We start from the raw sequence: 24315 nt of genomic DNA, 5'->3' as shown, positions 1-24315 counted from the left end.
ACACAAAGAAATCAGGATGGAAATAATTTGAAAATACTTTTAAAGTGGCCTGGCATCTTGGGACAAAGAGAAGACATCAGGATAGGAAGAGAGGACTAACAGTGTATGGAGGTGCCACAGAAAAACTGGGAGGTAACAAAGTCCTTGCTCAGACAGAAACCGCTGTGTGAGGTAGAAAGTTGATGGTGATACCTTCAGCCAACGAGGAGCACAGTGGGAGGATGAGGAAGGATGCTATCTGCAGCTCACACATACACACCAGAGGCATAGTCATAGCTCAGAGCTACAATTCCAGAAGTGATTATAAGGTTTTACTTAACAGTTCTGTGTGGGACAATTCAACTACTTCAAGCTCTAGCAAGTTGCTGGTGATTGATATATCAATACGTCTCAGTGACCTCAACGGTTTACAATCCTAAAAAAAAAAAAAAAAAAAAAAAAGAAACATTCCATCTCAAATAGCATATAATCAATCTACAGAATTTAATCCAGCAGGCAGGTCCTGTAGCCCAATTCTGTGCTGGCAGTGGAGTCTTTTTATGAGCATTAGGAACAATCCCAGTTACAAATTAAAGCATTAAGACCTTTTACCACCTGAATTTGGAAGATTCTCTCTTACATTTTATTTAGAACTTTTAGAACTGGGGAAGAGGAGAAGCTGAACTATACACAGTTTTTTCTTGAGGCCCTTCTAGATGTTCATTTATCAGCAATACCGTCGAGTAGCCAGAGCTGGCAGACCAGAAGGACAAGAAGCTACAAGTCTTGTTCCACTAGCTGAGAGAAATGCCATGTCTTTGATCAAATAACAGCCTAACATCCACTCACATAGCTAAAATAAAGATCTTGGTACTGAGTTCATTCACACCCACTGAAACTCAGAGCAAACAGACTGGTACAGTCTATCTGGAAAAATAAATTAGAAAAGGGAAAGGGCAGAACACTGGAAGACTGATGGGTATTCTCATGCTGCCACCCATAAAGCACATTTCCTCCCTGCTCAGCGCCAAATTCTGTTTATCAAAAGGATTTATACAAGCTTTCTTAGGAAAAGAACTCAGCTTCTAAAAGGGTCTGGCTTTATTTAGGGAGCTTTACACCAGGAATCTAAATTCAAGGCTAGAAAAAGGAGATTCTTATGCAGATTTCAATGCTTTGTCAACAAGAAGAGAAATATATGCTTGAAATGGCAATGACTCCAATTTCAAATTGCCACTGCTTTGCTCTGCCCTTTATTTTTCAAAACAAACAAACAAAAATACATCTATTTCCCCTCTTCTTCTAACCCATTTTTCTGACCATGACATTGCAGAAAAACTAATCAGTATTAGTTTTCCAACACAGCTTCAGTATCAATGAGCCATGTTATGCATTCTACAACACTACTCTTATTTATTCCCTCTCCTTGGAGCTACGAGCTGCACATATGTATCTAACCATACACCATGGTGTTATGAGGTGAGGTTCATGAACTACACACTTCACTCTTTATCCTCCAGTGGTGTCCGATCCCATATACAGGATAACAAACACGGCTGCAGAATTCCCAGGATCGTGTTGTGATTCATCTATACTCAGACATTCTGGAAGACAAGCATCTGAGACCAGCCAGAAGTGGAGTGGAACAACGATTTGCCGAGGGCTTCTTTTGCAAAAAAAAAAAAATATTTTAAACATTCTTCATTTTTCCAAATATCAATTCAGCTTCCCACTCCTTTTTCTAAAGCTTTTCCTCTAAAGTGGATAACATTTATGTCTGACCCTGAAATTCCACGTGAAATGAATTATACGCCCAGTGATTTGAGCTTCCCAGAACAATAACTGAAAGACAGTTTGGCCTTCTTAAAAGAGGTGATTTGCAAGTCTAGATGCATCCAGGAGTGCCTTATAAGGCAGCCCACCAGATCTGCTTGCCATGCAGCCCAGCTAACCATGCGCTATCACTTCTTAATTTCTCTCAGCTCATTACTCCGAAACATCAGTCACACCAACGAGATGATTTCCGCAGCAAACGCTGACAACTATCAGCACTTCCCTCACAGGCAAGGCAGCTGCAAGGCAGTCTGGCCAGCAGACTGGAACGGCCCCAGTGGCAACACAGGCCCCAGAGCCCTGCCCTGTGAATGGGGCTGAGCCACAGTCAGAGCCAGAGACCCCCAAGCCCAATGGGGAGAACCACCAGCTCCCACAAATTCGGGCAGAAAATACACAGTCCCCACCTACGAGAATAGAAAATAAGGAAACAGCTTCCCCTACCCTTAGCCAATTCCTCTCCTAGCTTTAGAAGTGAAACTAAGAGTTCAAATGCCACAAAAAATGGGAAGAAAAAATAATCTGGTATTTCCCAGGCAAACCGCTGATATCATAGAATCATAGAATATCCCAAGTTGGAAGGGACCCACAGGATCATCAAGTCCAACCCCTGACGATACACAGGACCACCCAAACACACAGTCGTTCAGCTCCAACAGCTCAGGGCCATGCCCACTGCCCTGGGCAGCCTGTGCCGTGCCCACCATCCTCTGGTGCAGACCCTTTCCATAACACCCACCTGACCTTCCCCCAACACAGCTCCATGCTGTTCCCTGGGCCCTGTCGCTGCCACAGACAGCAGAGCCCAGCACTGCGCTCCGCTCCCTGTGAGGAGCTGCAGCCACCATGAGGGCCGCCCTCAGCTCCTCTGCTCTGGGCAGAGCAAAGCCAGGGAACTCAGCTGCTCCTCACACACCGTGCCATTAGACCTTTCCCCATCTCTGCAGTCCTCCTTCAGACTCTAATAGCTTTACGTCCTTCTTGTGTTGTGGTACCCGAACCTGCACAGGGCTGGAGGTGAGGCCACACAACACAGAGCAGAGCGGGACAACCGCTTCCCTCGCTTCCCCACTGCTGGGCCTGACAAGCCCAGGGTACAACTGGCCCTTCAGGCTGCCAGGATGCACTGCCAGCTCAGATTCAAGTTGCCACCAACCTGAACGCCCAGATCCCTTTTTTGCAGGGCTGCTCTCCAGCCCATTGCCCCTTAGTCTGTACATGCAGCCAGGGTCACCCCATCCCACATGCAGAGCCCAGCTCTTGCTCTTCTTCATGCAGATGGGGACCACCCTCACGTTTGTCCAGATCTCAGAGCAAGATCTCTACCCTCAACAGAGTCAACACTCCTCCCAGCTTAGCATCACCTACAAATTCACTTCATACAACTGCCAGATCTCTATTGGAATCAACTGTGAGAACATTCAAGAGAAAGGACCTTAAAATGAAGCCCCGCAGAATCCCACTGGTGACAAGCAGGACAACTGTCAGGCCATAGCCTTCCCTCACCCAACACAGCCGTATTTTGGTTCTCATGGGACATTCTTAGGGTCGCACTGCCATGGCCTTATGATGTCCCGAGCCACCTCCCTGCTGACTGCTATAGAAACAGGGACCCTGACAACAGAACACCACTCGCTGACCGACTTCTGTTGAGGAAGCACACATCTGAGACAGAGAGCTCAAATAGACACATCCTTCCCTCCCACTGTGGGAACTTCCAAGGAGGACAATGAATCCTCCTCTACCAAAGAAGCAGAGGCTTCTGGGGAGTAGCAGTGAGCCCAAGGCAATGGACGTAGACCCACCAAAGAGCGATGTTGAGCCCATAGAAGTGGACCTACCTCCTGAGAAGAAACCAAAGGAGGTGGATCCATCTCCATCAGGTACAGGCAAGCACTATAACATCATGATATGCTTGCCTGGAGATGTCGCGATATCTGTTTGTGGCACAGCAGGGGCTCTCCATTTCCATCTTGGCATTGAAGAGTCATCATCTGCCAGAGAGCCCCTGGGCCAGCTGCTGCTCTTCAAAATACCTCCTTCCACATCTCCCATCCTTATCCTTCCCCAAAACCTCTCACCTCTTCTTCACTGAAGTCTCAGGAAAAAGGCACCTAAGACTACAATATGATAATAGCGAGGTGGAAAAGTCTTTGGCTACAATAAATAAGAATGAGCCCAAATGCTGCAGCCACAGGTGCAGAAACAAAGGGAAAAAACTGCTTATCTTTGGAAGGCCTCAGGTAGACAGTGATCTCCAACGGGAAATACCCTCACCTCCACTGGCAACTCTTAAATGAGGTCTGGGAAGGGGTGGATCCTGGCTCCAGCCCTTCCAGTCAATCAGGTGCATTGCTGGCAGAGCACCCCTGGGTTGGCCCTGCCTTCCCACCAGGTGCTCAATCACTGCTTCAGGCCATGACTTAGCATTTCTATTACAGGGCAGGACTGGGAGTGGTGCCCTCTAGCTTCAGCACTGACAAAAAGGGAAAAGTCCAGTGGATGGCACCAAGCTCCCTGAAGCCTCCAGGCAAGTCCTGAGGATGTGGGCAGGACTGGGACTGGTGTCCTACATGCTTCTGCACGGGGACCATGAAAGGAGTCCAGTGAACAGCCCTGAACTCCCTGTAGCCTCCAGGTGAGCCCTCAGGAAGAGGATAGGACTGGGATCGGTGTCCTCTGAGATTCTGCATTGAAATAACAGGAGTCCAGAGCATGGCCCTGAGCTCCCCGGAGCCTCCAGGCAGGTCCTGAGGAAGAAGGCATGACTAGGAATGGTGTTCTCTATGCTTCTGCCCAGGGATAGTGGGAGGAGTCCAGTTTCCAAAGCCAAACCAGTCTTTGCCTCTGCACTGTCAGTACTCCCGAGAGGCTGCCCTGGGCTTCCTGGGTCCCCTCCACTCTCCCCATTGGAACGGCTCTGCCCTACAGGGTGAGGCCCAGCTCAGGTCTCAGTGCTGGGGAGGGGCTCAGGCACAGCCTGTGCTCTGTGTCGGGCACAGAGGGCCAACAAAAGATCGAGAGCCCCAAAGGACACGAAAGGCCTTGGCAGCCCCTGGTGCTGCAATGCTGACAGCCACACCTCGGGCTGTGGGTGGATCTGCACCAGAGTTCCAGTACCAGGCTCAGCGGATCATAGCGCTGTTCTGGAAGGGGCTGTGCGGCCCGGCACCAATATCTCACATGCCTGACACTGTACCACTGCTCAGGTCTGACTTGAGATCAGCTGGGCACACTGAAACTGGTCCAGGTGGCATCGTGGTCCCTCCTCAGTGCCTTTGCAGTGCAATCCCTGTGCTTTCGAACAGAGCTGAAACACAAAACTGCAGTTGTGCTTCTCAGGCAATGGGCTCAGCCCTCCACTCGCAGTTTGGTTCAGTTGGGGTTGCAGAACACAGTCTACAGCTGCAAGGGCAGATATCAGAGTAAATTTAAAATGACTGCATTAAATAAAACCCAAAGATGCAGACAGAGAAAATTGGAATGTTGTTTGTTTTAAGCAAATGAAGGGAAAACATTCTGAGAAACATCACTGCTGTGAATTCTGCTTTACTGGTCCTCACTGCTCATTCATACAACTGAGAAAGAAGATTATGAGGGAAAGGGAAAAACCTCTCTGTTGGCCTTCTGGTTTCAGGGTAACTGACACGGCTCTGATGGGCAGCACGGCAGCGTGCAGCTTCACCCACTTCATCCACTGTGGCCAAAGCAGAGAGCACTGCCTGGTTTTTAATCACACCATCCATCATCTCAGCTTCCTTTTGCTCTCCAGCACTTCTCTTCCCATGCACCACTCAAGTCACTCCTCCTGTCCCCAGAGGCGTAAATTAATTTGTTTCCTTTTTCTAGCTTCTTTATTTCACGGCCTCTGGAGGGGACAGGACAGCCCCCAGCACAGCACCAGCATCATCCTTTGGCTCTGTTTGTGGGTTTTTTGTTTTTTGTTTTTTTCCCCACTATTACACTATCAAGCAGAAAGAACAGTAACTATTTTAGAGTGGTGTGATTTGAAACCATTTCTTAAGTATAAGGACTCATTACATCCATTGTTGCTATATAATTTATTATCTCAACATACCTACTAACAGAGCAAGGCTACGTTTTTCAAGCACTAGGGAACAATGAATTATGTTAGCCCACCCAATCGATGGCTTCAGGGCACTGCTCATTTAGGAGGGATAATGAAAACAGACAGAAAGCATAAATCAGGCATGTGGTAAACTAAAGGAGAATGCTTTATATCTTCTTCTAAAACTCACTGCAACAAACAGTTCCTGATTTTTGTCTGAAGTGTCCACTGCTGCCCACCCTCATGCATCTCCTTGGATTGCTTTGTCTCTGGTGAAGTCAGCCCTTGTACTGACTCCCAAAGCACAAGTGGGGCTCGAGTAAGAAAAGCTCTGGATCAGCTTCAGATAATTACAATATTTACTTAGATAGGTACTCAGAGATCTAATTCAAGTGCATGAATGTAAATTCAGACTCTCAAAAAGCAAACAACATCCACATGACTCCATACAAACCCACATGAGCTGCTAGCTATTGACAAGGAAACTGTTGGTAGCCCAACAGCAAACAGTAATGGAAACTGTTGTGAATGAAGGCCACAGCAACTACAGAGGAAGCAGCTCTTGCATGTTTTGGTGCTACGCCAATGAATGTGAATCTGACTCCCTGCATCCCATGTGCTGCACATAAAGCTTTGGGGTTTTTCTTCCTTTTTCTAGTGGGGCAGGACTTCTCTCCTGTCCTATTTTGCAAGGTACGTTCAAGTGTCTTTTGCTTGGCACACACCAATGGCTCTGCCAAGGTCAGGGGGATAATCGTTGCTTAAGGAAAGCAACACAACTACCCCTGTACTACCTAAATGAGGCCAGATGTTTAAGTCTATGGCTTACTAAGGTCTCCCAGGCCTTCTCCTTGGCATCACCTCTCTTTTTCCTAATTTTTGCTCACTACATATTTCCAGAGTCCCAACTAACTTCAGGAAGATATCCATGAAATTGCATAGCTTTTACTCTCATAAGTAATGCTACCGAAGTAAACGTTAGTATTTTTTTTGTAAATTTGACACTTTCAATTATCTAGTGTTTCTCAAACTAAGATTTACCTTTTACATTGAATTTAAAGATTACCAGAACAAAGGAATCTTTGCACACAAGAGGAACAGACTCCTGCATTACCATAGTTTTGAATCAGTCAGATGTTATTGGGGCCCTACGTGATCATTACTGAAGGTTCCTAAGCACAACTTAGCATAAAATTCCCCCAAAACTAGCAAAGACATGACTTCTTTTGAGAAGTTTCACAATCTGCAAAACATATTGCTACTCAGTTCAGCATCCACAACTCTACAACAACCATTTGCTTGAATATTGTTAGGTACTTTTTCAGGTAGAGGGAGGGGAGAGGAAGTGAGTTTTTTAAGGTTTGCAATAAAACCAGTTCAACACATTCAATGTCAGTTGATCTTTAAGTATTTTGAAGCTCACTGATACTTCCTTTAACTTTTAGAGCGGAAATGCTCTGGCTTATACTACAAGTATCTCACCTTGTAGCTCTTCCCTCATACACGCACCATGGTGACATCTGCCATCGAAGAGCCAACACGGAGCAGAACACCATAACTATGTAACACCATAAGCTACACACAAAGCAGCAGGTCTTTCTACTTGTTGTAGAGACATCCCATAGCTGGGGAAGGCTTTATTCCTTTCTCTGTCAAATCCCTATCTTTACAATGAAGTACACTTTTTCAACCTGCAAATGTATTTATAAGGAAAAGCCTCAGGAGGTTTATTTTGGAATGACAATTTATATAAAGGACAGGAATTACTACAAGGATATTATACAGGTTATTACTTTACTTCTTATTCCGAAGAGCACCTTGCATTGTTTAAACCAAGAAAACTTACAACTTGACTTTTAACAAAGAAAAAATGATCCCACAATCCATATCTTACTGCTACATTAGACCCAACTGTCTGAAACAGACCTGTGTGCCAGGAGAACACGATCCAAAAGACTACATCTATTCAATTAGCTTTGCCAATAAGCACATCAGTGAAGCCATGCAGTCTCCGCTGTCTTTCACAGGACTCAACACAACCAGATCCGGGGAAAGAGATCGGACTCCTGCAACAGTAAACACACTGCATAGCTTGATTTCTAAAGGTACTTAGAAATCAAAAGTATAGAAATGCTGCCCATATGAACTGTCCCCAAATTAGTAAGCCCCATGAAAGAGCTGTACCTCAGGCTATGAGGTGTTCTGAAATATCACAGACTTAGAGTTAAAGGACAGGTATTCAAAAGATTTCCAGGCTCTGTATACTGAGGTCTCATGAGATTATATTGGCAAACAATTCACAGCAAGAGTGGCAGGCTCCGAGAGTGCTGAATGCTGACAATACAATTCCACCTGCATTTTGTAGATCTCTGCAGACCTCCAGGACTGCACCTCTCAGATCAGAACTGCAGTTTTCGCGCACATTCACAGGGTTTGTATCTTTTCTGGCCCTCTGAAGTTATAAAGACAAATACTTTTACATTACTGCAAAAAAAAAAAAAAAAAATTAACACTGACAGGAAAGACATTTGCCTAGAGAAAGTCAGTGAGATCAGAGGAATTAATAACACTAGTGATATACACAAGCTAACCAGGTTCTAAATACCCTCACACAATCCGGTCATTGTCTTTAAAAGCTCAATGGGTATCTGTATTGATTTATCCCAGGTGGAAAAAAAATCCACAGTAACCTACATCTGGTACAAGTGTGTTCAAACAGATATTAAAGAGGAAGAGTTTTTCTTCTGACTGATGTGCACAATGGAAGTGCAATTATACAGAAAGAAATACGGTACATCCAAGAGAACATATGTTTGAATTGTGATGGATCGTCTGTGACACTAATCCCTGAATACAGCAATCAGACTATTGACCAATTATTGTAATATGATAGAAAATGAAGCAAGCAGAACCTATCCGGGACGGTGAAATCATAGGCTTTTCACATAGTCTTGCAATTTGCTACCTTCTCATATTCTCCCGATCATTTGCCAAGACAAATCAGTTAAAATCAACGGACCTGGAGCTGTGTAACAGAAATTTGGTGTGTTCTCCCTAAATGTAAAATTCATTGAATCTTTTCTTTAGTTTTAAATATACTGACTCTCGAGAACTATGAAACGGACTCTTTCCAAACTGGAACTCATTCCTGAACGTCTGAAGTTTAATCCAGCTTCCCAGAATGGGGCAGGCTATGCTCTCCATACAGAAAAGGCAGCAGCAGATGACAATGGAAAAAAAAAAAAAAAAAAAAAAGAAAGAAAGAAAGAAAGAAAATCCAGAAGTGCATATAAATTTTTATTTGGGGGCAATGATCCTCAAAACAGATTTTAACCTGCCCTCTTCTACCTAATTCTGATATTTTAAGTTCAAATCCTCCTTCATGTAGTAGGCTCACAAAGAATTCGTTTGGACCCTCAGCCCTCTAAATTTTCTGCCCAAACTATTTGAGCCTACAATGTTATTCTGATCCATAGTAGTTAATCACAATCTTCACCCTTACATGATAGCTACATGCTTCAGTATTGTTCAGAATTTCCTCAAAGGAATTCCTCAAGTTTCCATAAAGACACCTAAAAATGGCAAATGATCATATATTTAGAGGACTCCTTAAGACAATCTCACCATCAGGTGAAACATTTACAATTTTCAAAGCCCATTTGGATATTCATGGCAAGTCTTCTGCTTGCAAAATCTACATCCCAGTTCAATACACCTTCCTGCACTGCTGCTAACATCTGATGCTGAATTAGGCAGAAGCCTCATCTCTACACTTTCAATATCAGTTGGCATTTCCTAGAAAATCATTCTGCTTGATCAGAGGGTTCAGCAATCAAAACAACTCTTGCAACCTCTGACTCCTATTTTCTGCAGGGTTAAGAAAAACAAGAGTGGAGTATTTCTATAACTATGATATTTATTTCAACTGATGAGTTCCTTGTTCAACTGATGAGTTCCTTGTAGTGCTGAACTGTTCAACAGTGACACTTAAAATATTTCATAGAGAATGAACAATCCACACTATGCCACAAACATGGAAAGTGCAACTTCTGAATGAGGTGAGGTGGGAAGAAAGCTGTTCAGGGACATTCCCAGCACTGCCACTGATTTGCAGTACTGCCAGACAGCTCACAGCATGGATCCCAGAAGTACATTAGAACTCTTCTTGAAATCAGGGATAGCTTCTGATGCTCATCCAGTCTAAGAATTAGGCCATCCACCATATAAGTGGAACTTCTCACAGCTGCAGGAAGAGCAATTCATTAAAACATACAGAGAACAAAAGCTCCCTTTAAGTAGTTATCCTTGTTAATGACAATACTTGTGGTGGCTTTCCATCTGCAAGTAACAAACGTCAAGGTCTCTATTAACATGGAAGAAAAGAGAAGACCTGAAAGAATTTTTTTTTTTGTATGTGTTTGTTTTCTTTCAAATAAAACAAGAATTTCAGGCAAATCAAGGGAGATGTTCCTGACTGACCTTCATACAAACCCAAAAGTAACAAGAGGAAAACATCTCTGGTGAGAACTGGGCAACTTACATAATTCATGTGCAAAAAAACCAAAAACAAACAAAAAAAAAAACCCAAAAAACAGATTTGCTTTTCTGAGCATCCTCTTCTGAAATGTGATATAGAGAGACAGTGATGAGAAAAGGTGTGAGTGATACATAATGTCAGCACAACGTCAGACTACACCAAGTCATTTAATAATCACCCAGGTCCTCGATCAGAGAAATGTGATCAAGGTTGCAAGATTCAGAGTGCAAAGTATACATTTTCAAATGTGCTGATTGATAAATACTGTTTTTCTTCTAGTACCTTAGAACTACAGCAATGCTTCCCATTCTGCAGAAAGCAACCCTTTATTTCTTGGTAACGTATGGTCCTAGAACAAGGAATTCAAGTCTGATCGCTGTATTAGGCACATTCACATTTAGCACTTCCAGCTGGAAGAATCCTAAAGGAATTCCATGGATGTACTTGTAACAGTTAATTCTTCTAGATGTAGGCTCAAGTCTAAAGTCATGCCTGGATCCGAGTGCTGCACACTCCATAACTCAAAGCACTTGTACATCCCAGGCTGGGGCTTCAAACAGTTCCTGTTGGTGGGTCACTACTCCTTTGAACTCAGCACATAAGAGTCCACATATAGAATATACATTACAGTGGTCACTCCATACTGCACTCTCTTAACCCATCCTGTTATGATATCATGCATTTTAACAACTACCATATTATGCCTTAGAAGTAACTGCACCTCAATAATAAATTTTGACAGCATCTCTTGCCATGGAGATGGCATCAAAACTGCAGTGACCTGATACTTAGCCAGGGAGCATGCAGGTAACAACTCCTTCATACTGCACAGCCAGGAAAGAGAGAAGGCAGAGAGACAATGCATGTTAAACGAGCCACATCAAAGTCACAGAGCTGGTGAAAAAAGTCAAGAGCGGATTTAGAAGTATGGATTCTCTATCAAAGATGCGTGAGGCATAAATACGCACTACAGGGTTGCTATAACTCTGTCTTTCTCATTTCATCGAATGTAGGAGGTCGGGTAGCCTGGTAACATTTTGGCTGTCTGTAAACAACGCATGTACTGAAAAGAAAAAGGACAGGCATGTCCCATCATACTGCTTGGTATCCACAGGGGAATAGCTCCCAAGACAGAAATGGAATGTGCTGCTGCCAGAAAGAGCTGTATGATTAAGAGCCTGAGGTCTGCACCACTCCCTGCTACTCTTCAAACCAGACCCCCCATGCTAGCGAGCACAGAGGTACCAAAGCTGCAGAGCTCTGGATGAAATACAGACTGCACATGCTCCTCCTTCCCTCTCAAGGGAATGGCAGGGTTTGACCCATTCTCACATGGGGAATTTTTTGTGCCTTTTCACTGGAAAACAATTTATCCCTATTTCCTGCTATTTAATCTGAATGCTGTTTATGCTCACTTTCCCCAGTAAAACAGCCCTCATCTCCTTTTTCTGGTATAACCAGACCCTACCAGCTGTGCATTCTCTGCTTCAGGAGCACAGAGAAATTTTGCTGTAGCTGCACTCAATCACACTTGGCTCCTGGCACCCATAACCATCTCCAATGTGCGGAGAGCCCACTAAGGCAAAGCAAGCTGTCTGCTCCCCTCTGGAAAGCTGTACTTACTGACGATCCAGCAGCAAGGCATCTGAAGGCTTGCTCACCATATCAAGACTAGAGGGGAAAAAAAGCCAACAGAATACATATATTTACTCCCTTGTCTGCACAGGATCAGCAGCACTACAGACCACTTTGCACAGCAACGCTGACACAAAACATCTGAAGATGCTCTTCTGCAATGCACCACCCTGGTGCATCAGCATGATGTGCGCAGCAGTAAGCCATAGTAAACCAGCTGTAGGGTGGGCAGACAGGGAGCTGAAGCTGTAAGCTATGTGCAGAAGTGGTAGAAATCAACTTCACCCTTCTAAAGGTAGCAGGTACACTGACGTAGATGAGCTAAGTACTTAAAGCCTCTGCAGAATGGCTGTCAGCTACTGCAGCGCTGAGTAGAGATAAATTTGTTATTATCCACAAAAACTGCCTAATAGGGATATAACAATAGTTTTAATTATCAATGAGTGGCTTTAGTTCTGATAAGGCTTTTCTGCATCCAAAATAGTCTTTTCAACATTACTATTAATGAAGCAGCAGTTGACATTTCTGTCCCCATTCTCCTCCTCCCCTGTTCTCTTGATCAGTTGTTTTTCAATTCATTTCGTACTTTTGAAAGGCACAACAATGACAGTTCTTCAGACAACATCTCCTTTATCTTAACAAGCAACAAGATAAAACCCCCACAGCCTACGTCAGTCTTTAGTTTCAGTATTTCTAGTGGAGTTTGGGACTTCTGCAATTTCAACCTTGTGCTTATCTAATGAAATGCCAGTGAAAAAAAAGCAACACTAGTGGCACATTCTGCACTGATGAATCGTTCTTTTAGCAACTGATTTTCCGTATTCCTTTTCTTCTCATGTCATTTGCCTCCTTTCAGATTTATCAAAATGCACAGTGTTTACTCCAAGTCCTAGATGCTGGACAACAACTTTAAAACAAAAACCACTGCTGACCTCAAACTCTGAAACTCAAATCCAACTCACCCTCCAAGCAGAACAGCAGCTGGACTGGAGACATCCGCCTCATTTCTTTATGCTATGGATAAGCACAGCCTTAGCTGGCTCCACTCCCCATGCAGCAAAGAGCTCTGTCAATGCAGACCTCTCCCCAAAGGAAACATCCCAGGTCCACATTTCCTATTCAGTATTTTCAGTATCTGCCAGGCTGGAGTGCAATTAGCCCAGATACACTGCCTCTTCATGGAGCCTGTAAAGCCTGTACAGCTGGATGCACGGATGGCCTCAAGAACAGAACTTGTTGCACTCACAAACTAGCAAGCCCACGCAGGAGTTTAGTGCAGGAAAAAGCAGATAGATTTGTTCGTCAGTGAAGAGAAAAAAATAAGTACCCATTCTCTCCAAAATGGAGGAAAAGAATAATGCTAGGAAAATCTCTGCCATTTAGTTAGTCTTACTAATATTTGGTTTGATTTCTTGTTTTAAATCCGCATCAGAAACTATCAACCCTTTCCCCTTCACCAAGCATTGGACATTTTCTGCCATGTTTGTACAGCATAGTTTGAACTCACGCACCTACAGGGAACGGGAGCTTCTTCCAGTTGCTAGAACCACTAGAAAACAGGCTTCCTGCCCCCAGAAAGAACATACACTGGTGAATAAAAATTAATAAAAAATAAATAGAGACAAAACACTACTCTAAATAATCTAGCCCTTTGAAGAGCAACTTTGCGATGAGCAGACGAAACAGGCAGCAGCAAATGGACTCATCATGTAAGGGTGAGAAAAGTGAGGAGGTCCCAGAGCCTCTCTCCCAGCTGGGAGGATTTTTGTTTCCCTCTGCTTTTCCTCTGAAGGTCCATATACTCAAGGGACAGATTTGGGGGAGGTTTTGCCCAAACCTCTGTGCATGAATATGCGACAGCACTGAAGCCCAACCCAAAGCAAACCCTATGTACCTCTGTAACCCAGCACATGAGAGTGCAGAGGTGTACCTTTCAACTCTGATACCTCCCCCTAGATTTTAAGCTCGTATAGTAAAGTTTATGTTGCTGGTTGCTGTGTTTTCTAGGTTGCCATAGAAACCTTCAAAAAAATGACACCCTGACCCCAGCACGCAACAGACACGGCCCAGAGCCTCTAGAAATCTAAGGGAAGGCTGCCACGCATAGCCCCTAAAGTTTTGAATCGGACGATTATTCTCCAAGGTGGTGGTGCAGGAACTAAACCCAGCTCGGGCTGTTCTGGGAGGCACATGGTGGAGAAGGAGCCTGGTGCTGCCCTGAGTCGGGGTACCACAGCCCTGAGGCTGGAACAAAACAACAGCTGGCCCTGAGCCTTAGTTTTATTCAAGAGACTACAAAGCATACCAGGGCACTGGTGAAGCACATCCGTTTATATTTGAACTCAAGTGTACTGGCTCTCTCCTATATTTTTTTGGGTGGAAAGGGAAACTCAGTGGGTCATAGCAGGGTAATCTCTTTTTAATGTAGTGTGCTGTGCAAAATCCACACAAAGCCAGCCAAAGCAAGACAGATATTAATGATATTAGCCTGCCCACGTACAAAAATAAGACATCGAGAGTGTTATTAATCCGCCTTGATGGCTTTCTCAACACAGAACCACTCCAAATTACTATGTCTGTTAAAAAGGACAGAAAGAATATCAACGGAATTAAAATGCATTTTCCAATCCTGTTGCGTATTTATTTTAGATATTTATACGGTCTCCACTACGTCAGTATCTGGACTTCACACATTTTTAACATAATTTTTCTATGTGGTACGAAAGCATTTCCCCCCATTTTGCAGATGGAGCATTAAAAGAGCAAGCAACTCACCCAGCAATGGCAACCAGAGGTACTTAATTAACACCAGGCTTCAAAACACACATCAAAATGTCATCTTAAAGCCATGAGTTTCAGGAAGAAACAGTACATCTTTTTGTATTTGTCTTTTGTTTGCTGAACCCAAAGATGCTTCTTGGCTTTTGTTCCCAAATATCTCTGAGGAAATTGAATATATTTTAAACAAAACAGGTGCACAGAGGCATGTGGTTTCTGAACTCAAGTAATGGAGAAAAAAAACTGTGAAACGCATTAAAAAAAAAAAACACAACCATTTTTGTTGTGCCACAACTGCAATGAGAAACACCAACCTGAGGCAAGCCAACATGTTGAGAAAAGCTGTTCAATCTTTATACTTCTTCCTGCCTTCCTACATCTTATTGCTGTATATTCTACTACATTTTTCTGCCTGTACAAAGCATCCCGTCTACAGCAAACATGAAAATGAAAACCACTTTGAAACCAGCACTATGGATGCTGCTGCAGTGCTAGCACTGGGACACCAGGAGAAGCCCTGCCACTTCCACAAGACCCATCCACTCAGTGCAAGTGGTCTGGACAGCAGCAAGAGAGAGCAAGCCCCATCTTGTCATAGTAGACAACTATGTTAGCACACCAAGTGTGGATCTATTTGTATTACGTGACATGTGGAAAGTTCTGAGTTTGGTGAATAGTTAACATGTGCATGTTGAGGTCCCATGCACCAGAGCACAAGTACAGCAGCAGCCCAGCAGCCTAATTAGACTGGAGGGAAGCACATAGGTTGCCTCTGGAGCTAGAGAATCTGAGAGCCTTTTTCTATGAAATCTTACACAATTACGTGATATAAATGAGCAAACAGATCCTCAGCCTTTTGCCAACAAGTTCCCTAGTGTCACTAGAAATAGGCTCATTTCTCAGAAAACAGTATTTTCATAATCAGAATGAGGAATCTTCTGGTGGAAACATGTCTTCAAGTAAAAGAAAAAAACAACAGTGAAAAGTCAATAAAAAGACACAGTAGTTTGGCAGGGATAGATTTGAGCCCAAGTGCAGAGCAGGTTGCACTGACCTTGAACAGAAACAACTGCAAGAGGCAGACCCACTGAGTTCTTGGTAATGATCCATAAACAAAATGTAATAATGCTACAGATTTTTAATTACCTCCTTTATAAGGGTAAATCTTATTTCTTCTGCTTGCTCTCTGCTTGGAAGCTCAATGTGTATGCAAGTACCCAGCAGACCACGTCATGCTACAGACAGGGCTGCATGGCAAGAATTGATTCCTCCTGATCTTGAAGTGACCACCAAACCAAGGCAGGCTCAGAGAGGAGATCCTCTGCGTGGATTGGACACAAATCCTGGAACTGCAGGGTTTTCTCATGTCATCCAGTGAGATCCCATTGGGGATTTTTCCTTGGCTGACAGAAGACATATTTGCACATTTAAACTGCAGTCTGCATTTACCCATGTGGCTTACTGCTTCTTTACACAAATGTGGTTTTCCACTGTTGTGAAAACATCTACAAAAACAACAGGATGGCTGTATCAAGTCACTTGAGCTTGAAGGTCTGGTAACCACAATTAAGTTAATCTGCCTGGGTGTCAGCTACGCTATCACCGGCTCCAAAACTTCTGAATGTTTAGGACTTTTTTTTTTCCTTCTTGTTTCCAGAGCACTCTCATGTCAGATTATCTTATTATTTGATTTGCTGGAGGAAATAAGATACCTTCTTTCCCAATGAAAGTTAAGATTTTGATTGCATTTCTTGCTTTATGAGGAAAGGCATTAAGGAGCAGAAGACTTGCAGTTAACTTCCAACAGAATTGTTAGTTCAGTCGGAAGGCATCCACAAACCCTGCTGAGTCCAGCTGTCTGAGCTGAGAATTTAGAGCTGGCATCATTGAGACAAGTACCTTAATGCAGTAAGACACAATCATCCTGGCTCACCACACCTGAGGAGAAAATACACTTAGGGCTCACACCTGATTTCCAACTCAAATGATTTTCTTTGACTCTCTGGCTCTAAGAACAAGTCCCTGGACTGGCCAGTGCTTTCTGCAGAGGTGAGGAGCAATGCCCTGGGCCAGCACCCTCCCCAGGGGCAGCTGCTGCTGCCCACCTGCTGCTGCCCACCTGCTGTCCTGAGCCCAGCCCAAGGCACCTGTCCCAGGCCAACGTGCTGCTCCTGCCATACGTGTGTGCTTTCTGCCCCTGCCATGGGGTCCTGTGACCCACCTCAACACCAGAGAGGATGGCCTTGTGGGACACTACCGTGTATTGAAAGACTGGATTTCTGGAGCTGCTTGCATGACATTATTTAGAGACACAGAACAGGGAGGGAAGAATGAGGCTAAAGGATTTTTCAGCTCTCTCCACACCCAAATTCAGCATATCAGAATTAATTCCCATAGAAACACTTCCTGCTTTGAGCGTGAGGGCAGCTTCTCCTGTCCCTCTGCACACCTGCTCGGTGCTCAGCTATGGAGAACAAAGCTCCAGCCTGGGCTTCAGCTCCTAACAACCCCGATCTACATCCACGCAACCAGTTCCTCTCAGGTCATTGATTGTACTGTAGTCTCTATGGACTTTATAGCAGCCCAGCCTTTGAAGGAGGAGCTGGCAGGAGCCATTAAGTCAAGTAACGCATGCCTTGCTGATACAATGCGCACTGCCCAGCAGCTCCCCACCTCTGCATACTCCCAGAATCAGTGCTTTCACTTTTGCTTGATAATTCAGTCCCTAACCAAAGTGAATCTAAGCTAAATACCAGCACTTATTCTGCTTTATAACTGAATCCATTAAATTTATAGATGAAATATTGTCATGCAGTCACCAAGCTCATGAGGCCAAATTTATGTCACCTGGAGAACACAAATATTTTCAGTGACATCAGTGTGCTTTAGACTGAACACACAAAAATAGTACCTCTGCTTCAAAAATGATTTAACAGCTTAAATTTCATAGCGAGTCACAAACAGCCACTCAAGTTTCTCATCTATTGCTCATCATTTCTCAGAGTAAGTTACAGAGATAAACCCTTCACTAAGAAGGGATGCAGCATTTACCAGGAGCAGGTATTTTGCTTTTTCTGAGCAATAGCTGGTGTTTTCAGAGCATATGGTATCCAAATGCCCCTGTGGAAACAGCACTCACTCTCCTGGGGCAGGCATGCACATACACCTCATAAAAAAAGACTTGCAAGTCAAAATCCGCTATGATTTGGAATGCAGGACCTTTTCTGTAGATGCTGAGCACGAGGTGCTCCCCAGATGTGCCTATTGTAATAAAACACAATCTTGCAGGACCAGCAACCAACCAATTCATTATGGCTTCCTACTTATGTGATAGCATTATAGAGCACAGAACCATCGTGGCCCAAAGGGCAGGTAAGGGAGGCATGGCTTGCTGTTAACTCTTTTTCTGCTGAATTAGAAGCGGGCTGTGCATACAGGTCATGGAGACAGCCCAATGGAAAGAGCTATTGCACAACTTCACCAAAATGCAGAGAGAAAACCTCACTCCGACTCGTTGTAAACTCTCTATTAAGCTACTGGGACAGGAATGTCTTCTGTTTGGGCACAGAGGGCCAATAGAAAAATTATCCGTGGATAATATCAGCTCTCTTTCATTCTTTTTGTTTTGTTTTTGTAAATGAAATACATATTATTATGGGACTTCTGCTGTTGTTTGTTTTTGTGAATGTGTGTTTATTTTGTTGCCTTCCCCCCCCCCCTTTCTTTCCTGATTCACTTCATACTCCTTTCAGAGTCCTTTCAGCCTGTGGCTCACTCCTCAGGTTTGGACTTCAGCTAGAAGATGTTCACAAGCCATGGCTGCACAGTCTGACCTCTGACTAATCCCACACTCCTCACCCTGACAAATAATGAATGGCGACCAACCTTTTGTAAACACAGAAACCTGTGTTAAGAGCAGCCATCCCTGAAATATTAGTACAACAAAACATACGCGTAAATTACTTCAATTGGTAAATAAGGATTAGACAAGAGTTGTCAAAACAGAGTGAGTTGTAGTAGATTTACTAAGTTTTCCTGCTGTTTAACTCTGCCCTAAGTGTAAAGGGGGATATTTTTGGAAAGTCTTATAAAATCCATTCAGCTGTTTCTGAGGTAGATGAATGTGGAAAGAAAACCTCACAGCTGTCAACTTTATTTTTCAGATTTTTTTTTGTGTGTGCTCGGATAATTCTGAAATGGCTTTGATTTAAAACTCCAGACTTGGCAAGGGCAAATGGTAGCCTTGACAGAAAAACGAGTGCTCTGTTTTCAGTTCTGAAATAACCAACTTAGTGATGTTTAAAACTGGCTACAGGAGCTGACGGCACCAACAAGGGTGCTCCATGTTAATGCCTGGATATTGAAGCTGGAGCTAGCAACACAAGTGCTGAAAGGAAGGACCCATTTAAAGAAAAATCTCCTGAATTCTGCTTTCCCTGCTAAGTCTCACAGCTAAATATCATTCAAAACATCATCTGCTTGAAGCCATACTTTTTTGTTCATTAATTTTGCACATCTTCCTATACTGAAATATAAGAGTATTGGTGGCCCTGCCTGTGGCAGGGGGGTTGGAGCTTGATGATCCTTGAGGTCTCTTCCAACCCATTCTATGATCCTATGATATTAGTAGTGGACATGCCAAAAACCAACACATCCAAAATGGGCAAAAATTCTCACTTGTGTGATGAAGCAGTGCCTGGAAACCAACAGCTGCAGCGATTGGTCCTAATCTGTGTTTGTTAGATTTTCTTCCCAGTATAGGATGTCTGAGTCTTTTTGCAGATAACAGCACCGCCTGTTGAACACTCATCTTCAATTTAGCATCAAAGGTGGTTTTTCTATTTCTATAAATGACCGCTCACTCAAAAAATACACCTTTTGGTCAAGCACAGCTGCTGAACTCTATAGGTTAAGTGCTGAACTCTGACATCTTGGAATATTTTTCCCAAAGGCCAACCCAATTTAATTCACAAAAACTTACATTAGGAGAAAAATAAATTAAGAGCTTTGGTAAAACAGAGGGCTTTTAGTAACCTCCATTCAGTAGCCAAGAATTAGCAAGGAAAACACCATTTCCCATTTTTTAATTGATGCTCATGCCAAAATGCCTCAGGTATGTACAATCCCAAACAAAAGCCTTTGGGGAATTCCAGCCTCAGGAAACATACTCTCCTGGGCAAAATGTGGTTTCCTGGAGTCGGTAGTTCTACTGCAGAATACTGGATGTTAACTTTGTTAATAAGAAAACATTTTTCAAATGAAAAATGACTTGTTAAACCACTTTCATGTCACTTTTTCAGTAACACATTAAAGTAAACAAACCTAAGATGTTAAATAAAATAAAAACCCACTACACCTGCAGAGTTTTACCAGCTCACATTACAAAGTCCTCTCTGAAGTGGCTGGTGAGCTATTTCCATTACAAACAGCAAGTGTTCTTGAAAGTAATTCAAAGAGTCAAATTAGGCAGATTACATCAGAGTATATTTCCCTGCAGCATAAGGAGTTTCGAAACACCTGCCTGACATATTTCAACCGCTGTAGAGAAAAATGGCACTGACTGGTTTCAGGAACCGCTGGTGCCTTGAAAGAAAGATCATTTTATATTTAATTATTTTCCAACAAAACAATTTTGTTTGCAATTTGTGCTTTTGTTTTTAAACAGAAAACACTACCAATGCAGGGTGCCAAAAGCAGACTTAATTAGAACGAGATATTTTACATTTCATATTAAACATCACATGTCTGCTATTTGTCCCAGCGCTTTCCTGAAGATTTTTTGTCTGGAACGTGCTCTAGCTAATTAACTACACTGCCAACAAAACTCAAGTCACAAGTTCAAGAAATTACAAACAGCACAGTGGGATAACCCAGCAATGACGGAGATGAAATACCCTGTTGGTCTGGGGGAAAAATGTGTGTGTATACAAATAGATCCCATGTCACAAATCAATAGCCGTGGAGGATTTTCATCCCTAGGTACTTAGAGAAAGTCTGAAAGTTTCAGAGATCGAAACAATTGCTTCTTCACTTCAATTCTTGGAAAAACGCTGGAACAAATCATTACACAAACAGTAAGCAAGAGACAGATGACTAACAGCCAACATGGGTTTCTCAAGAGCAAATCATGTCAAAGCAATCCACCTCCTTCAGGAGCAGACCGAGAGATTTTGTAGGGTGGGGAAAAGCATTAGATGCAGCCCAAGCTCTAAATTATCAAGAGCAGCAGAGACAGGATAGCGAGACCCGGAGTACAAGTCACTTGATTTAGCAACACTTTGTCATTCTGGACGTTTCTTAGTCGAGATGTATGCACACAGCTGGCTAGAAAACCATGCTGACGGATTTGGTAACACTGATTCCTGCAGTGCACGAGGCTTGCCTTGGTTGTGTCCTTAATACATTTTATTTAGAGTTTTCCTGAACAGCTCCAAAGATGAAATAGGTAGCATGCTTCTTAAACAAATGGCTAATACCAAACAAGCCAGGGCTGCAAAGAGGAGGCGATTAGAAACCAAAGCACAGACATCAAAATAGTTCAGGAAAAAAAAAAAAAAAAGGGATTGCATTCAATGTGGAAAAATACAAGATTTAATCCCATCTAGAATAATAAGATTGCACAAATCAGAGCCTGGGAATGCTTCATGTCTGATACTAAATACATTGAAAATGGTGGAACTGTAATCGTGGAATCTGGGCAGACAGCAACTTCATGGTGCAGAAAAAGATGGAAACCAAAGGACAGCCTGTGAGACACCACCTGCAGCATCAGATGGATCTCAGCTCAGACACTACAACCTGTCTTGAAAACTCCTCAGAAACACCAAACCCAAGACTACACTAGCAAACAACTGAATCGAGGTTTCAAAAAAAAAAAAAAAAAAAAAAGTTTAGAAAAATAATGAAGATTTTTAGAACAGAAGAGATTCAAAGGTGCTTAAATAATCTTCAAGTTACTTGGAATGAAAAAAATTATGCACTTCCTATTTTCACTTCGGATACTGAAGTGGCATATAGAATCACCTCAATAAAAGCAGAAATATTTGTCTGATACCTGTTAAAGCCACTTCCATTATGGCAAACTGCTGACTCCAGAGTTGTTCCAGTTACACTGTAGATTCTCGCAGTGGCAGGATGACGCTACTGACAGTCGTACAGAAGAGGTACAAATTCGGAAGAGCTTTCCAACTGCAAAGACAATTATGCACTAAATGAGACTGTCTGGCAATGCTAGAACTGAACTCAGTTATTAAAAGCACCATTCTTCTGCATTCTTCCTAGAGAATTCTCTAGAGAATTATTTATGATCTCTGTAGATTCTCCATTACCCACACGTACAGAAGCAAACAGCAGCAGAACATGCTCTACAGGTCACCAGGTGACTCTGTAAGGCAGGGAGCTGAGAAATGAATTGTTGATTCCTCAGCTCAAACAAGGCTCATCTCCAAGTTTCTGAACAGAAACCACGATTTCTGCAGTGTATTTGGAGATTAAAGACGTCCTGGAAGTTGCAGTTATAATCAGAAATGTAATTCAGTTTCCTAAGGAGATCTGTTGTGTTCTTCTGACTAAAGAACAGAACAAAAGTCAGTAAGTCACTGTTCACTTCCTACTTCCCTGTTTTTGCAGAAGTGCACACACACACACAAAAATTATTGGTCCTACTCCTGCAAGCTGTTAAACACTCTCATTGCCATGGCTGAAGAGAATAAGCTTTTACTGGACTACTCACAATTCAGTTTTCAAATCTCAATATTTAAAGTGAGGCGCAATGATCCAAAAAGCTGATTATGTGTAGGCCACAATCACTCCATTGTGATTTCAATCAGGAGAAAAACCAAACCTTTACACATGAGAAACAACAGTTTGCTCTGGAAGGCGGTACTACTCCATCCAGCCTTGTCTCTGCACATATTGGCTGCATTCATTGCATTCTGCAGAACAAGAGATGGGTGGAGTGCAGGACATCCTTTGTCTCCTCCTTTGTTTGAGAAGGGCAAGATGAATTACCAGGGTTAAAAGCATCCCATTCTTCAAGTACACTGTTGCTTAGATGAAATAACAGGACCCACATGTTCAACTGTATATCGGGAACTGTGTAGGGAGCACCTATCCAGCAATCATGAACATGAGGAGCTCTTGCATCAATTCACGTTAAAATTCTGCTTTATGTTACTATATGGCACCTGAAATTAAGCAGAAAAATATTTCCTGGCATATTTCTCACTCTTACTTGATTCTATGATATTTGGAAAGATAAATCTAAACTGAAACTCAGCATCAGGTTTCAAAGTTTAAGCTTTTTTCTTTACAATGGACAGAAGCTCCTTAAACTAGCAATGTAAGCCAACATAATGTATTTCCAGAACTGCCTTTAAAAAAATCAGTGACAAAAAAAAGGCAAGCCCATTCCTCACTTTAGCATCCTCAGCAGCCTAAGGACAGCTGTGTTCTTAAGAAGCACCTCTCAATCTCAATTACTCTTTCTGCCCTTTTAGAAGCTGTTCCAATGCCCCTGCAACACGATGGTCTCTGAGGAATACAGCCCCCAATTAGCACCCATCTGGCACAATGAAAGCAATTAGTTAAGCAGGGTGCATTATACCAGCAGCAGTGCTGACCCTTTCTAGGGAATGATGGAAGAAGTTTGTAAGGAGGGATAAGTATCTTTCACTAAACAGCACCGTTGAGGATTTCACGTCCCAATTTCTATTGAAATCATTGAACTATTAATCAGTTTAACACTTAAGAGAGTCCTTCACCTCTTATTTCTACCAACTGCAGGCATGCAGCATTGAAAATTCTGCATGTTAGCATTTTTGATGAGCAGCTTTTAGCTGCGTATCAGAGCCTGACCATCAGCTCACACTGACAACCCTGTACATGCTTCTCTTGCAAGAAAAACATAGGAGGTGATCAAACACCTGTGACTCTGTAAGAAAACAACCTGCCTTTTCTCATTATACGAGAAGAAACACAAGTACAGAACAGAAGTAGGTAACATGCCCAGTAATACCCAGAAGAGCAGAGCTACTTTGCGGAGCCAGCTGAGAAGTACAGGAGCATCACTCAGAGCACAGACAAGCAAAGGAAAAGTGCTGCTGAATTGCAGCATGCTTTGCCATGCCAGACCTGATGAGTTCTACAGAGCATTCCTGGGAAGGGGAGGAGGAAGCCAGTTTGATCAATTCTTACCTCTTTATCTCCTCAATTTTAAGTACCAAGTAAAAGATTCTTTCAGCAGAGTTAAAGGTTTTTCTTATTATATAATGGGTCCCAGCAATGGCTAAACATTGCCTTTAATTTTCTCACAGGTACGAGCTGGGGATCATTACTTTCAAAAGCAACCTTGCAGTTGTATTATGTAAAGCATTGCAGATGAGGATGTCACGGTAAAAGCATCATTTTTAATGCTGCAAAAGTTTTAAAACTGTAAAACCAGCACCCTGTGAGTCAAACCCTAATTTTATGGAGTTAAGAAAAA

General features: G+C 42.9%; 1 long non-coding RNA gene across 2 annotated transcripts in view; it reads right to left on the bottom strand.

The window, feature by feature from the left end:
- The window catches only part of LOC116217202 (uncharacterized), a 57243-nt gene that overhangs the window by 5157 nt on the left and 27771 nt on the right, over positions 1-24315 (bottom strand). For both annotated transcript variants that reach the window (XR_014886579.1, XR_014886580.1), the window contains exon 2: positions 21886-22019. This is a non-coding gene — a long non-coding RNA (uncharacterized LOC116217202). The remainder of the gene's footprint in view (positions 1-21885; positions 22020-24315) is intronic.

Source organism: Meleagris gallopavo, chromosome 15 (assembly GCF_905368555.1).
Source record: "Meleagris gallopavo chromosome 15, MGAL_WU_HG_1.1, whole genome shotgun sequence".
Taxonomy (NCBI): Eukaryota; Metazoa; Chordata; class Aves; order Galliformes; family Phasianidae; genus Meleagris; species Meleagris gallopavo.
Note: the sequence above shows the minus strand (reverse complement) of the source record. Positions and strands in the feature narration are given on the sequence as shown.